Below are 15,874 nucleotides of genomic sequence, written 5' to 3'. Positions count from 1 at the left end.
CGTGGATGACACCATCCCTGCTCAGCCCTTGTTGGACCAGCCCATTGTGGCACCAGACCTGACACTGGGTGACTCCATGGCTGACTTCCAGGTCAGCAGGTCTAGGCCACGTCTGGCGGTGCACGTTGGTGTCACCAGTCCACGTGGATCAGGGGCAGCTATGTCATCTGCTGCCCCGAGTAGGCAGGGTGGGGAGGCTGCTGGGGCAGCTGCGGCTCCATCCACCCCAGCTCTGAGTGTCCCAGCCAGGACAGTGTCGGTCCTAGTCCATCCTGCTGACGTTCCCGCTGACCACATCACACTTATTCTAATGCAAACTCCAATGGTGAGTGTCCATTCCCACACTCCTAGTCCACAGTCCACCAGGGCTCCTGCCCCTAGTGTCCAGAGCGGCGTAGGAAACTCAGTATCGCCACCACCTTCAAAGCGGAAGAGGAAGAATGCTCGTACAGTACAGGCTGATGCCCTAGACACGGCTACACAGTCCGGCCCACCAAGGAAGCCCTGCTTCAATCGGGTCGAACTTGATGCACTTGTGGAGTATGTGTCAGCACGTGACAGCGAAATGGTGATTACTGCAGGATGCAAGACCACACCTGCACAACGTCAGGCACACTGGCAGACCATTGCGGAACTCATAAGTGCCCTTGGATTCGTGAGGCGCACAGCTAATGATTGCTACAAGCGCTGGAATGACTGTAAGTGCAGGGCAAAGAAAAAGCTGTCCTCAAGTCATGCCGCCACTCTAGTGACTGGAGGTGGGTCTCCGGCAGAGGACATAGAACTCACTCCACAAGAGTATGTTGCTGGGACCTATGTCACGGAGGAACAGATCCAAATCGTGGGAGACCTGCCAGATTATGAGGCATTGTCCGGTGAGTGCACATGCATGTGTGTGTCATCCATGTGCATGACGTGTGTGTGAGTGCTTCTGATTGAGTGCCAGTTGAGGGGGTGTGTGCCTGAGTGGTTTGGGTCACCCATGTGCTTCATCCAAAACATTCTGCGCACCAGGATTTGGGTGTTGCAGTATCCCTTGTGGCAACAGTAGACATTCAGCCCAACCTCACGCCAGTTGCCCTTGAATTGTCATCTTGCCACAACATAGTTGCATGTTATTCTGTGTTCATTCAGGCTGATCGTCTGCATTCCACCACTTTCACTAGGCATTTCTCAGTCCTATTGTCACATGTGTGACATGGCTAGGGTACATGCCATCTGTGTGATGGCATGTGTCATGTATGTGTATTGGACATGCCAATCACAGGCCAATGTGTGATGGCACTGCTAGGCAGCATGCAGCAAATGTGTTGGTCTTCCATCTTGGTGTCATCAATGTGTGCCATTTGCCTCCCCTTCATACGCAGTGACAGTGCATGCATGGGAGGGTTATAGTCATGTGGGACATGTGTCAATGAAGTACTGTTTCTGTTGCTTCCCAGCCCTAATTGTGTTCCATGTTGCTAATGCCTGTTCCCATTTCTTTTCTTTCATGTCTTTGCAGGGGATGACGCACTTGATACTGCTGGGGTTGTGGAGGTGGTGCAGACCCAGGAGGGGTCTCAGGCCCGACCGGGCACCAGTGAGGGACGCGGTGTGGTGGTGGGTGAGAACCCACACTTGCTGCAGGCCATCATCTCAAGGGGTGTCTCTGGGTGCACCTCCCCCGAGCTCTATTCAAGTGTCGATTCGGATGATGAGACCTATGTGCCGTCGCAGGTAAGTGTCTCTGGGAGGGATTCTGTGCTGTCCAACCCACCTGCACCAGGGGTAGAACCCTCAATGGGGATGTCAGTGTTGGTAGGTCAGCCTTTGGTGGTTACGGATGCAGGGTCACACTCCGCTACATCTGATCCTGTTCCTGGGCCAGCAGATCAGAGGGGGAATGCATTCCTGCAGCCTCAGGCAGTGCTGGCACAGCAAGGCGCAGTTCGCCTTGTCCCAGACAGGTGTGGTGCCCGCCGACGCGGTGGCCGTACGCCACCAGGCAATACTGCATGGGAGCAATCCATATACGGTATGGCAAACCAACAGGCATCATCAACTGAGATGATGGCTCAGGCCATGGATAGGGTGGCCACTTCCATTGTCCCCCAAGAAAGGCTAATTGAACAACTACAGCAGGCAACAGACTCCATTAGCCAGTCACACAGGGAGGACATGTTAGCGTCCAACAGGGACAGGCGGGCGGCACTGGAGACTCTGCGGGAAGCCATTTCCATTGAGTCCCAGGGCCAAAGGGAAACCCTGAGGGTGGAACTCCGTCAGCTCAGGGCAACTCTGGTTGAGCTTGAGGCTTCAGCTAACACGAGGACAGAACAGCAGCTGGAGCGGCTCACATGTACGCTCTCAACTGAGATGCAGGCAACTAGGGCGGAGGTCCGGGCATCCCGTGAGTTGTTGCATGGGGACCTCCGCACAATTATCCTCCAGAACAAGACCTTCCACACCTGCATGCTTGCTGCCATGGAGGACCAGACTAGGGCTTTGCGTGGGCTGCCTCCCATAGTGCCACCACCTCCTGATGCAGCTGCAGAGGGTGAGGAGAGCGACAGCAGCGACTCTCCCACAATAGGGTAGCAGTGCAGGCCATGAGCCTATGGAGGTGTTTTTTTTTTTGCAAGATCCACAAAGGTGGGTTTTGGTGTGCACCCTGTCCTCGGACCTCCTGAGTGGCCTCCCCCACCCCCCAGGCCCATTAATGGCCATTATTGATTTTTTTTTTTTGATTTTTGATTTTTGATTTTTTGGACAGTGTGTTGCCTTGTGTGGCTCCCGTGGGCATACACTGTATTGTGGCTGGGCACATGCAGGCTTGTCCAGAATTTGGGTCAGATGCTTGGGTTTGTGTGACACACACCCTCCTGCTTTCCGTTTCCATGGGCTTGCGAAGGGTGTGCCCAAGTGACATTGACTTACACGGTGACGTTGGACTCCCATTTGATGTGTGGGTAGTCTGTAGTCAATACTGTGTATACATTCCTAGTGCATATTGTTGTTGTATTGTACACTGCATGGTGTATTGATATGTGCCTCTGCATCCATCTCATCCTCCTAATTTGCAGGTCCATTTCTCATGTCTTCACAAGGCGGTCTACTTTGGGACTGGAGTCCATGTTGTAAGCAGTGCACCTACACTCTTGCGTGGCGCTAACACTGTATACTTGGAAGTGTTCGAAGTGCTGCCATTATCAGGTAGTGAGGCTACCAATTTTTTAAGTCTGTACTGTCATGTTTATGGTAGGTTGGAGGTTGTGTAGGTGATTGGTATTCTTGGTAAGTATTTGGTAATGTGTGTTGTTGGTCCTGCATTACTGTGAGCATTTCATGTGTGGCCAGTTTCCATTAGGGACACTGTAGTTGGTGACACTTGGACCATGTTGTGGGGATTAATTTGTTTGCTCTCACATTGCATGACATGCCATGGTGTGTTGTGTGGCCGTGCCGGGGAGGGGTTGGGTGACATGGCACTGTTCTCATGTTGTATTTTGCAAGTGGGTATTCATTGTTGCTGCATGGAAGTGTGTCTTTTGATGACACTGCATTGGTGGTGTTTGTGTAGGTAGGGATGCACACATTGTGACAGTTCCAGATGAACAATCTCAGGCTGCTATGGTTCTGACAGTTGACTGTCCCTTTGTTCATCATAATTGTCAGATTGAGTCATCATTGATTGTCAGATGGTATGTGCCATGGCTGTGTGCACTCCACAGGGGTGTGCTTTCTATGTGAAGTAATTAGCCACCAGCTGCGTGCGGGCTGCCTCACCCCGTGCCCTTTCCCCTCCCATGCGCAGCAGGCGTGCATGTGGTTGGGGATGTGGGGACACCACCATGTCCACAGCCAGGCCCCGGCGTGTTGCAACATTGTGCAGGACACATGCTGCCACTATGATCCTGCACACTACTGGAGGAGCGTATAACAGCTGCCCGCCAGAACGGTCAAGGGAGCGAAAGCGTGACTTGAGCACTCCGAATGTGCGCTCCACTATGCCCCATGTTGCAATATGGGCTGTGTTGTATCTTACCTCGGGAGGCGTGATGGGGTTCCGAATTGGCGTCATCATGTGTGTGCTCAGAGGGTAGGCACTGTCCCCTGGGGAGGTGGTGATGGGGATCATAAGTGGGGTATTGGCATTACTCTGTATCTGTCATGCATGCGTGTGCTGTGGCATTTCTACTCACCAAGCAGCCATGCATCGCCATGCCGCCCAGCTTCCATGTCCCGGTTTAGGGTTGACATCCTTTAAATGAAGCTGTCGTGGGTGGATCCTGGATAGTTGGCATATACTGAGGTGATGATTCCCTTGGCATCACATACTAACTGGACGTTGATGGAATGCCAGTGCTTGTGGTTTCTATAGATGTGCTCAGATGCCCTGAGGGGACGTAGAGCCACATGGGTGCAATCAATGACACCTAGCACTTTGGGGAATTGTGCCACCCTGTAGATATCCTGGCTGACAGCCTGCCTTTCTGCAGGTGTTCTGGGCAGGTATATGTGCCTGCGGACTGATGGGCGTGCAGTGATGATGGCCAACACCTGGTTTAGGCACCGTGACTACGTGGCCTGTGATACCCACTCCACTATGGCACTTGTGTGCTGAAATGATCCGGTAGCCAAGAAGTGCAGTACATTGAGGACCTTCTCCAGGGGGCTGAGTGCTTGGGAGCACATGGTGGGTGATGTGAGGTCATCCTCCCACTCACTGACCAGGTCGAGTATTATGTGTGGTGGAAACCTGTACTTCCCATACACCTGGTCATCTGGCATACCAAATAGGCTGGTTCTGGGTGGGAAGATTCTGGCCCTGACTATCCTTATCCTCCTCCTGCGGTATCCCACGGCAACTGCTGCTAGGAACGGTATATTCATCCTGGCGTCTGAGCTTGTTTGTTGTTTGCGCACTCTTTTATGCTGCGCGGGACGTGCGCCTGCTTCATGCTGGCGTACGTGTTTCAGGATTGGTCCTTTTATTTTTTGGCACGTTGTAGGCGAGCGTGTAAATCTTCCCGCCCACCCCAGGAATACACGTACCCCACTCTCACAGGCACAGTCGCGTGTGTAACTTCACGCGCACATACCAAAATACACGTACCCTGCAAATTCGCGTGTGAAACTTCCTGCGAATCCCCGTAATACACGTACCCTGCTGATATTGCGTGTCAGACTACACGCGCAACCCTGATATACACGTACACAGGCGAATCGCACTGCTGAGGGGTGGGGGGGTAGTAGGAAGGAGTGGGGGCCTGGTGGAGGGTGCCCCTGGATGCAGGGGGTTGGGGGTGCAGGGAGACATGAGTGGGGGCCTGGTGGAGGGTGGCCCTGGATGCAGGAGGGTGGGGGTGCTGGGAGACATGAGGGGGGCCTGGTGGAGGGTGCCCCTGACTGGTGGGGAGTGGGTGTGCTGGAAGACATGAGTGGGGGCCTGGTGGAGTGTGCCCCTGGATGCAGGGGGGGGTGCAGGGAGACATGAGTGGGGGCCTGGTGGAGGGTGCCCCTTTGGATGCTGGGGGGTGGGGGTGCAAGGAGACATGAGTTGGACATGAGTGGGGGCCTGGTGGAGGGTGCCCCTGACTGGTGGGGGGTGGGCGTGCTGGGAGACATGAGTGGGGGCCTGGTGGAGGGTGCCCCTGGATGCTGGGGGGTGGGGGTGCAAGTAGACATGAGTTGGACATGAGCGGGGGCCTGGTGGAGGGTGCCCCTGACTGGTGGGGGGTGGGCGTGCTGGGAGACATGAGTGGGGGCCTGGTGGAGGGTGCTTCTGGATGCAGGGGAGTGGGGGTGCTGGGAGACATGAATGGGGGCCTGGTGGAGGGTGCCCCACAGTGCTGGGGGGTGGGGGTGTTGGGAGACATGAGTGGGGGCCTGGTGGAGGGTGCCCCTGGATGCAGGGGCGTGGGGGTGCTGGGAGACATGAGTGTGGGCCTGGTGGAGGGTGCCCCACAGTGCTGGGGGTTGGGGGTGCAGGGAGACATGAGTGTGGGCCTGGTGGAGGGTGCCCCTGACTGGTGTGGGGTGGGGGTGCAGGGAGACATCAGTGGGGGCCTGGTTGAGGGTGCCCCACAGTGCTTGGGGCTGGGGGTGCAGGGGGACATGAGTGGGGGCCTGGTGGAGGGTGCCCCTGGATGCAGGGGGGTGGGGGTGCTGGGAGACATGAGTGGGGGCCTGGTGGAGGGTGCCCCTGACTGGTGGGGGGTGGGGGTGTTGGGAGACATGAGTGGGGGCCTGGTGGAGGGTGCCCCTCGATGCAGGAGGGTGGGGATGCAGGGAGACATGAGTGGGGGCCTGGTGGAGGGTGCCATGGATGCTGGGGGGTGGGGGTGCAAGGAGACATGAGTTGGACATGAGTGGGGGCCTGGTGGAGGGTGTCCCTGACTGGTGGGGGGTGGGAGTGCAGGGAGACATGACTGGGGGCCTGGTGGAGGGTGCCCCACAGTGCTGGGGGGTGGGGGTGCAGGGGGACATCAGTGGGGGCCTGGTGGAGGGTGCCCCTGGATGCAGGGGGGTGGGGGTGCTGGGAGACATGAGTGGGGGCCTGGTGGAGGGTGCCCCTGACTGGTGGGGGGTGAGGGTGCTGGGAGACATGAGTGGGGGCCTGGTGGAGGGTGCCCCTGGATGCTGGGGGGGTGGGGGTGCTGGGAGACATGCGTTGGTGGGCAGTAGTGCAAGGTGACATGTGGGTTGGCTGGGGGGCATGGCCATGGTGGATGGGCTGCCTGCGGGACATGTGCAGGGGTGCAGGGTAGTCCCCTGTGGTGTGGGCCGCCTGCAGGGGCCGTGGAGGGTGTAGAGGGAACAGCTGGGAGGACCCACATGGCCAATTCACATGTGGGACTCCCCGGCACCCCAGAAATACACGTAGGCTGCTGGATTTGCGTGTGGAATTTGCCGCGCACCCAGAGTACAGGTACCCTGCTGAAATTGCGTGTGGAACTTCACGCGCACACCGAAATACACGTACCCTGCTAATTCGCGTGTGAAACTTCCCCCGCACACCGAAATACACGTACCCTGCTAATTCGCGTGTGAAAATTCCCACGCACCCCGAAATACATGGACTCAGGGCAATCGCGTGTGGAACTTCCCGCGAATCCCTTAACACACGTACCCTGCAAATTTGCGTGTGAAACTTCCCGCGCACCCCGGAATACACATGCCCAGGCCAATCGCGTGTGGAATTTCCCGCGAACCCCGTAATACACGCACACGCTATTTTTCACACAGCGGGTGTCCGTGTTTGTCAGTACCCCTTTGCACCTCATTTGTCCTAGAGGGCCACTGTATGGACCATTCATCATGGCTGTATATGGGTGCTTTTTGTTAGCGCACATTTTGGCGCACATTTATTTCAGGCGCAGGGACGCTACCGCCTGCTTTCTTGTGGCGTACTTGTTTGGCCCTTTGCGCGTCTTTCACAGAGCGCTGGTTTGCGCTATTCGATTCCATGAATACGGGTTGTAGGCAAGCGTGTGGGCGTTCCGCGCACTTGCCTCCTGTACTTCCCCCGTGACGCCCATATTTTCACGCGTTGTTCCCCATTCCGAGTGTTACGCCCCGTGTTCCGCCTACTTTTGTGATGTGCACCGCGCTATGTGCGATTTCGCAGTGGCCGTGGCGCACGCCGTTGGATGACCTGTGCGCCGGCGTGCGTCGCGCACTTTTTCAGCGCACATCCAATGTTTTTCTCACGCACGGACTTCCATGAATTGATGTGCGCTGGTTTCCCTGCGATTTTCGCAGTTGCACTGCGATTTTCGCACTTTTACTGCGAATCGCACGTTTTGGCACCTCTGCGCGGGAATTTTCGGCGCATATTAATTCCATGAATCGACCAGATATTGTTTCTGTGCACGTGTGTATTGTCGAGATGTAGGCTGATATTTCAATCCTTTAACTAACCGGCAGTCAGTAAACTAACATCTCCTAGTACACAGTCTCACCCTACAATTCTGGGACAATAAACAGTTTTTATTTTTACTAAATCAAAGTTCAAATTATTTAAATCCAAAAGAAAAGGATGTCTCCTTATTTTATGCAGGGTAAATCGCCACATTGTATCAGATATCAGATGTATATTAACATGGGCGTGTTTACACAAGTAAACTTGGCCTTCCTGTGACAATGTCTCTATGAGGTAGTACATACACATGCAGTCACCATAATGTCTAGTAAATATATTTCTAACATTTCTTATCCTAAATAACACAATGCCACCCCTAAGATTTAACCTCAATTCTATGACACTCTTGCCACATACCGGTCAGTATATCAGTATATTAAAAGCACTCTCTTCAATTCAGACATTACATTAAACACTTATTATAAGTTGGGCAGTAGTTCGCTAGTTTTTCCACTAAACTACCGCCAAAACTGATTACCGGGACCACCATCTGGTAATGCTGTTTTACCAAGGGATTACAAGTGATGGCATGGTGGTGTAAATTCCAATTTTTGGGTCCAATAGGTTCCACAAGGTTTTTGGCAGAAGTACCGCTGGCGGTAGTTCCATCATGCTAATTCAGGTGAAAAATAGCAGTAGGGTCATCATAGGGGAACACATAATTTTGCTGGAGGTATATCTGACCCCTAACACCATTCTCATAGTTCGATGGTGCAGGCATGTGGTGTAGGAATGTGGCGGGAATACGGCAGCAACAGATTTACTGCTACATTCCCAATGATTTTTCCTGCACCACCAACCTCGTAATGAGGCCCTTTGTTTTCTCCAATATAAAAACAAGTATTGGTATCAGAGAATGTTTGCATAAAAACTGTCATTTATGTACATATTTACACCAGTTTGCCCCCCTGTGTGGATGTGTGATTGAGGGTTTCTAACATGTGCATGCAATTTGAGTGTAAAGTATAATGCATTTCATATACCTCTGCAGTTGTGGGTTAGATGAACAGTGCTTTCAACTTAGAACGCCCAGGATATTAGTTTACCCATCCAGTATAGAACAATGGTTTCATGATTTTCAAATACAACGATGAGGACCCCCTTTGACTTCAATTTGCAAATCGATCCAACAGAGGCAAGTCCCTTTCCCTAAAGTGCAATGTCAAGAAAGAGAAGAACATATATTTTTCTTGGTGCAATTTATTAATGGAATGGAATTATGATGGCTAAAATCCATTTAATTTTGCATTCAGTTTTTACATATCTTTAGCTTTCACGGGTCAGACATTATCAAGCAATTCTGTATTTAGGCTATGAAGGTTTCCACTGATTCACAGTCCAAAGTATTGGTCTATACCTGTGATTACTGAGGATTCAGTTTATTTTAGTTATAATTTACAAAATGCTGCACTGTCTGCGCTGGGAACTGCTCCCTTTGTTACACAGTGCACACAGCACAGCAAAAGCATTTTTGTTCTTATTTATTTATCTAATTGCATATGGCAAATGTTTATATTTATTTTGAGATGTTCTTTGAGGTACTGAGTCAGAATAAAGCCTCATGAGTTTTCAAAGATCTGCCAGTCAGCCTCTCCTCCTTCTTGGAAAGCAAGTATGCTCCAGGTAATATTCTGCTCTTCGGTAGCACTCAATTCTAATATACAGGTTCAACATTCATCCATTTTGAGTAGGTGGTATTACTTCAGTGTAGCTTTTGGTGCCGGAGTCAGATCGTATTCCCTGTGTGTGCTTTTTATCATGGGTGATATTCCAATGTGTAATCATCATTATGGCACACTTTTTGATGTGTTAATTCTTTCCATTGGTTTACTCAATAGGCAGACACTTCCAGAGAATACACCCCCGGCCCCCATTTTACGTGGATTCTCATATAGCTGAACCTGAAAAAGGAGAGGGTCGATTTGCTATTTATACTTTTGAATGCAAATTGGATTTTCTTTCATATTATATTCTAGCAACGTGACACGTTGATAGAATGCAGACTTCTGAAATCCTCCGACCCACATGCACATCTCGATATGCAACATGATTATGTGCCATATTTTCTTATAGAGTTATCAATGGTAATACTTACATCAATTACTAAAAACAGTAGGACATACAGACTCATCTGATGGAGGGGAATCCCACAATCACAACCCACGTTCCCCTTTTTTTCAATTTAGTATCATTGCAGAGTTATCTTAAAAATAGTTTTGTATGGCTTAAATAAGAACTATGTTTAGAGCATTTCCTCCATCTGAACTGTGACCATGTAGACTCATGTGAGCAACTATTAGTAATGACTTCAGTCAATTATTGGTTTGAGTAATATGGCAGGTCTTATTTGTCTCAGCCCACCATCTGACTTACTTTATGGGGAGGTAGGGGCGAAAGGTCACATGCTAAGTGCAATAATTTGACTTTGAAATCTGAGAACCAGGAGAACAGGGCTCTGACCACATGATCAGTTTAGATTATAATCTCTAAAATCAGAATGGATTTCAGCTAGCTGGAATTCAATTAAATTCATTTTTTTTGTTATTCTTAAACCACCCCCATATGAGTGGGAATGGCTCCATTGCCCTGAGGCCTGTTTAGGTGAATCTCTGTTCTTGGGTCTTAATGGATATTTCTGATGTGAAAAATGAGCCTTTCCCTATGAACAATGACCATCCTCAGTTGAAACTATGGTAAGTTATTTTGTCACACACACTATAGGCAGTGGTCAATTCCTAAAAAAGAAAAGTGGGTGACTCATTAACATATGCAATTGATTGTAATGTCTCCAGAAATTAGCATACCAATTCAACTGGCTTTGCAAACTAATACAAGTTGCACAGGACAAATGGCATTTGTCTCTCAAAAATCAACACACACAAAAACCAGGAGAGGATATTTTCTTGTCATAGTGTTTTGAAAACATTAAAAGGTGTGCATGAAACAATAACAATGTTTTATCTGGAACAAGCAGTCCCGAAATCTGACATTTCACATTTAGTTCTTTGCTGTTTTTCATCATCTAACCTGGTGCAGTGGTGAAGGACCTGGACTGCGAATCTGGCGATTCGGGTCCGAAGGATGGCAAAAGTTCAGAAGTTTATGAAAAGACTGTCATTGTTTCTCATTTCATGCACAGCCTCTAAAATGCCTTGGGGGATGACATCCACCCTCTGAAAAAAGTGGTGCATCCTCGACTTGAGCCCTGACTACAGAGCTGAGAAGAATACAGTAAGAGCTAAGCCAATATGCGCCATATTTTAACATGTACATTTGACAATAATGTATTTATTACCTTTAATACATCCAAAATTGGCAGTTTAAATTAAATGTAACCTTTTAAACAGATTTACTCTGATGCAACATTAACCATCTGCATTTGGGACATTTCCTCTTGTACAGCAGAAAGGTGATTCTTTTGAAAGCATGCAAAATCCAATGAAATCACAGGATAATTCACTTGCCTTTTATAACTTTAAACTACATATTTCAGTAACACAGGCCATGTTCTCTTATGTGATTAATAACATTTCTGACACATTTGGGATTTTTCGCAATTTTGATAGGCAGTTCCATGATTTGTCAGAGCTTTCAGCATTTCCTGGTGTTAATATGACGTTTTTCAAAACCTAGGCTTTGGGCCAGTTAACATGAGTATTTCTGCTATGTGTGAAATTCTATGCCACTTGTGGGGTGCTGTCTCTCAAAGGACCAGGTAACTACTGGCATCCCATAAGTGCACCCTTGTCATGGTAACTGGTGAGCAGCACAAATCATGAAAAGTATTGCACTTTTCTGGTGCCTCTCCACTTTATAATTGAGGTAGTCTCCATGTCTCTTAATTTCTTCCACAGTATGTGACTGTATTCGGGTAGGCAGGTTAAGCAAGGGAACGCTGAGGAGAGTGAGCTGTGCCCTGGGCTCTGATGTGTGAAGCTGGATCAGATGAAATGCGATGGAAGATGGGGGAGGAGTTTTGGCATCCTGCAGTTTTGTACAGTGGCCTGTGTAAGCATGAAACCATGCTGTCAAGCCTTACGCTCACAAAGTACATCCAACGGCCCAGAGGCAGCATCTGATAGATGACCTCACAGATAAATGTAAAGGTTGTCCAAATTAGTATAAACGGTTCATAATTACTAATCCTTTATTGTTTTAGGTGAGTGTTGCAGACAATTAATCAAGTACCAAGCCCACTGTGCATTAGGCACTTATTAATTCAATCATAGAACCATTTGTTTTTTATCATAGACATATTTTCCAAAAATAAATATCTGTGGCAATTCCTATTTTCCAAATGCCCTTTGTCATTGTGCAAATGAGCTAGGAATTCTCATTGCTGCTATCTGTGCCCCATTTCCTTCTCACAAGGTTAATCTCTATTGAAACAATAGGGGTGCACCAGACTGCCCATCTCACAATGATAACCATCCTCATTTCTTAAGGCTTCTCAATAATATCACAACCACCATGAAAGGAGTCAGCGAGAGCCTTGTGACATTTTCTGAGTGTTAACATCATGAGAGAGGAGGCAGGGTTGCAATATATCCTAGTGGCATGCCTTGTGGAATTCTTTGGGTACTAACAGCATGAGAGGGGCGTGGGTTGGCATGTATTGTTGAAACACACCACACGATGTTATTTGGGTATGCACAACTATCATGAAAGTGGGCAGGACAGGCACGTTATCTTGCAACAGGCCTCAAGATGTACTTCAGGCTGAAGGAGAAAAACATTGTTGTGACAAGCCTAATTGGGACACTAACAGCATGAAAGGGGGGGGGCAGTGCTAGCATTCTCTGTGTACTAACAACATGACAGCGGGAAAGGACTCCCCTAAATATTCATGAGTGGACAAAAGCAGCTCAAAAGGGGGATATAACTGATATCTATATTGACAAAAGATAACAAGCCAGTGTATGGATATATATGTGTGAATAATGTATGACAAACTGTAGCACAGAATAGTTAAATAAATACATGTTTTACCGTGCCAATGCTGGCATATAATGTGTTTCATGTGTACCCTTGGAGAACTGATTGTACATTCCATGGCTTTAAAAATAAAGATTCAGACATTTGAGTGATAAAAAGTACCATTTCTGATATATCATTTTCATGTTTTAATGCATTTCTTAGAGGGAACGGAGGATCCCCCCCTCCCCAAACATACCTGAGTTAGTTTGGGCTTGCTCACGCCTGCTAATTAGTTGAAATCGTTTACTCCCCAGAACGTGAGAAATTCACCTGTCAACATTTGTTGTGCCTTCTTCTATCTTTGAGAGAAAATGTCAGCACTGCTGCCCATTTTGCACTTGTTGAGTTTCTGCACTTGGTATGCTGCTGCCCACGCTGTCAATGTGTTCCGTCAATGTGAGGAACCTCTAGCACTACTGCCAATGATATTCCACTTTATAATGTGCAAAGATTCTGACGCTGCCTGCAGCACATGCAGCATACCATGTGCTTGAGAAGAAAACGTTCAATAGCATGGCCCAGGCTGTTCTTGTTGCTTGTTATTGCAGTTTGCCGGCGGTCATTCACGCCACAAGCAAAGGGCATTCCATGCATGTAAAAAAAGTAGAGCGCACTTGGGGCAGAGCTTGCAGTTGTTGGAGCGCAGAGCAGCAAGATGACCGTATAAGACGGCTTATAGGAGTCCAGAAAAAGCAGATTCAGCACCTGAAGGTTGCACAGAATGCAGCCAATAGGCTCATATTCTTTTTGTCTCTCCGTTCACATATCACACAACCTCCGAGGGAACTCCATTGGCTGCCAGTGCAACAGAGGATTTTGTTTAAGATCCTCTGTTTGGTTTTCAGGTGCATCCAAGGTAAGGCCCTGAGATATTTAGTTTCTAAAGTGCAGATCTACCAAACAGAACACTGCATGCGTTCCTCTAACTAACAGCTCTTGGTGGTTCCCCATTCTATATCAATTACATGAGGTGACCAACGCTTTTCTTGTGCAGGACCAAGAGCCTGGAATGCCTTACCAACTGCTTGAGTTCAGAAAAAAACGGAAAACTCATGTTTTTATTTAAACAGTTTTTGCTAATAGCTTGCCTTATTCCTTCATACAAATACATACCTTCGCACCGGTCGGCAAACATCCTTGTAACAGCTGTGTCTTTTCTCAGAGTTCACCCAGTACAAACTACCGAATAGAACATTTACTTTGCCTCACTTTCAATTTGAAGTATGATCGAACCCCATTCCATTGTAGCACAGTCAAACATTTTCACAGGCCAGGTTTGTTTTTAAAGAAAGGGCAACCATGCCCTTTTCCTTCTGTAATACTAAAAACACTACCTATAAAAGTGCACTGTTGCTATTTTGCCTGACAAATGGCATCCTTTGCCCGTCGTGCAGTGCCATGATGGGACAAAGCCAGCCAAAGACCCACTGCACTGATCACTTGCACATCATAAATCTGTCGATCTAAATGCTGTTGTAGGTGGAACATAAGAGATCCACATTAAAAGGACGAACTTAAGAGGCTGAGGGGAAGAGACATCATGAGAACTGAGGGAGGATGAGGAGGGGCTACTGGAGCCCGGGAGAGAGAACTGGAGAGGGGAATAAAGATGGTCATACATCCATGGCTCTGTGTTTCTGTCATAAATGTGGCTACGAGGGTGAGAGGGTTGAGGAGACTGGGCCTCATCTCCCCAACAAAGGATACAACAAATCATAATAAAATATAGAAAGACCATGGCTCTCACTCCATGAATGGCACATGGCATATACATTAATTCTGTGAACACTGGGGCGGGGGGGAGGGGCAATTGGCACACACAACCTGCCCAAAAATCTACTTCCCCTATAATTCCCATAGAATCATAGAATCCAACGATACAGGCAGAACACACGTATTTCAATTTTTTGAAGATTGTGAAGTAACAGGCACATGAACAATTTGGTTAATTACGAGGATGGAATGAACTCTGCACTCTGGTCCGCAAACATGGCAGTATTTTCGGCCAATCAGAGCACAGGTGCATCCTTCTAAATGGCTGAAATGATCAAGCACTCAAAACAAAAGGAACCAAAAAGGCCAGCATTGCTCATAAACAAAAACACCCTTGACCCCACCTCACCCAACAACTACAGACCCATCACCACCGTCCCCTTCCTTCTTAAAATTCTGGACAAAGCAGCCTACCTGCAAGTCCAACACTTCATCGAAGAGAACCAACTCCTAGCCCTGAGACAATCTGGTTTCCGCCCAAAACACGGAACCGAGACCGCCTTACTGGATTTAAAAAACCAGATGGATGATGCCAGAGACCTGGGCAAACCTGTCCTGCTCCTCCTCCTCGATCTCTCTGGTGCATTTGACCTCGTGGATCACAACGTCTTATGCCACCACCTAACCTCCACTGCAAACTTCTCAGCCCACGCTAGTGCCTGGATCACTTCTTTCCTACATGGAAGGACCATGCAGGTCTTCTCTGATCTAGCTACGGCATCCCCAACCATTATGCTGTGTGGTGTCCCTCAAGGCTCCTGCCTCTCTCCTACCCTCTACAACATATTCACTCGCCCTCTCTTCCTCATCCTTGACGCCATGGGGATCTCGTACACAAATTACGCGGACGACACGCAGATCCTCGTGACCCTGACAGGTGACTATGAGACTGATTCCAAGGCCCTTAACACCATCTATAACGCAATCCAAACTTGGATGGCCGCCAACAGCCTCTGTCTCAACTCTGATAAAACTGAACTCCTACTTGTAGGCTCCCCCGACACTCTAAAAAAACTTGACGCTCAGTTCTCCCACTTCACCATTGGCTCTATCACCATTCCAGTATCTGAGTCAGTGAAAACCCTAGGCGTCTACCTGGACTCCAATTTGTCCATGACTAGACAGGTGAATGCCATTGCTTCCTCAGCTGCCTACCAGGCCAAACTCCTCAATGCAGTTAGACCCTACCTCTCCAGCGACACCTGCACAAACATAGCT

The sequence above is a fragment of the Ambystoma mexicanum genome, chromosome 6p, assembly GCF_040938575.1.
Source record: "Ambystoma mexicanum isolate Mex_15411 chromosome 6p, UKY_AmexF1_1, whole genome shotgun sequence".
NCBI lineage: Eukaryota > Metazoa > Chordata > Amphibia > Caudata > Ambystomatidae > Ambystoma > Ambystoma mexicanum.
Note: the sequence above shows the minus strand (reverse complement) of the source record.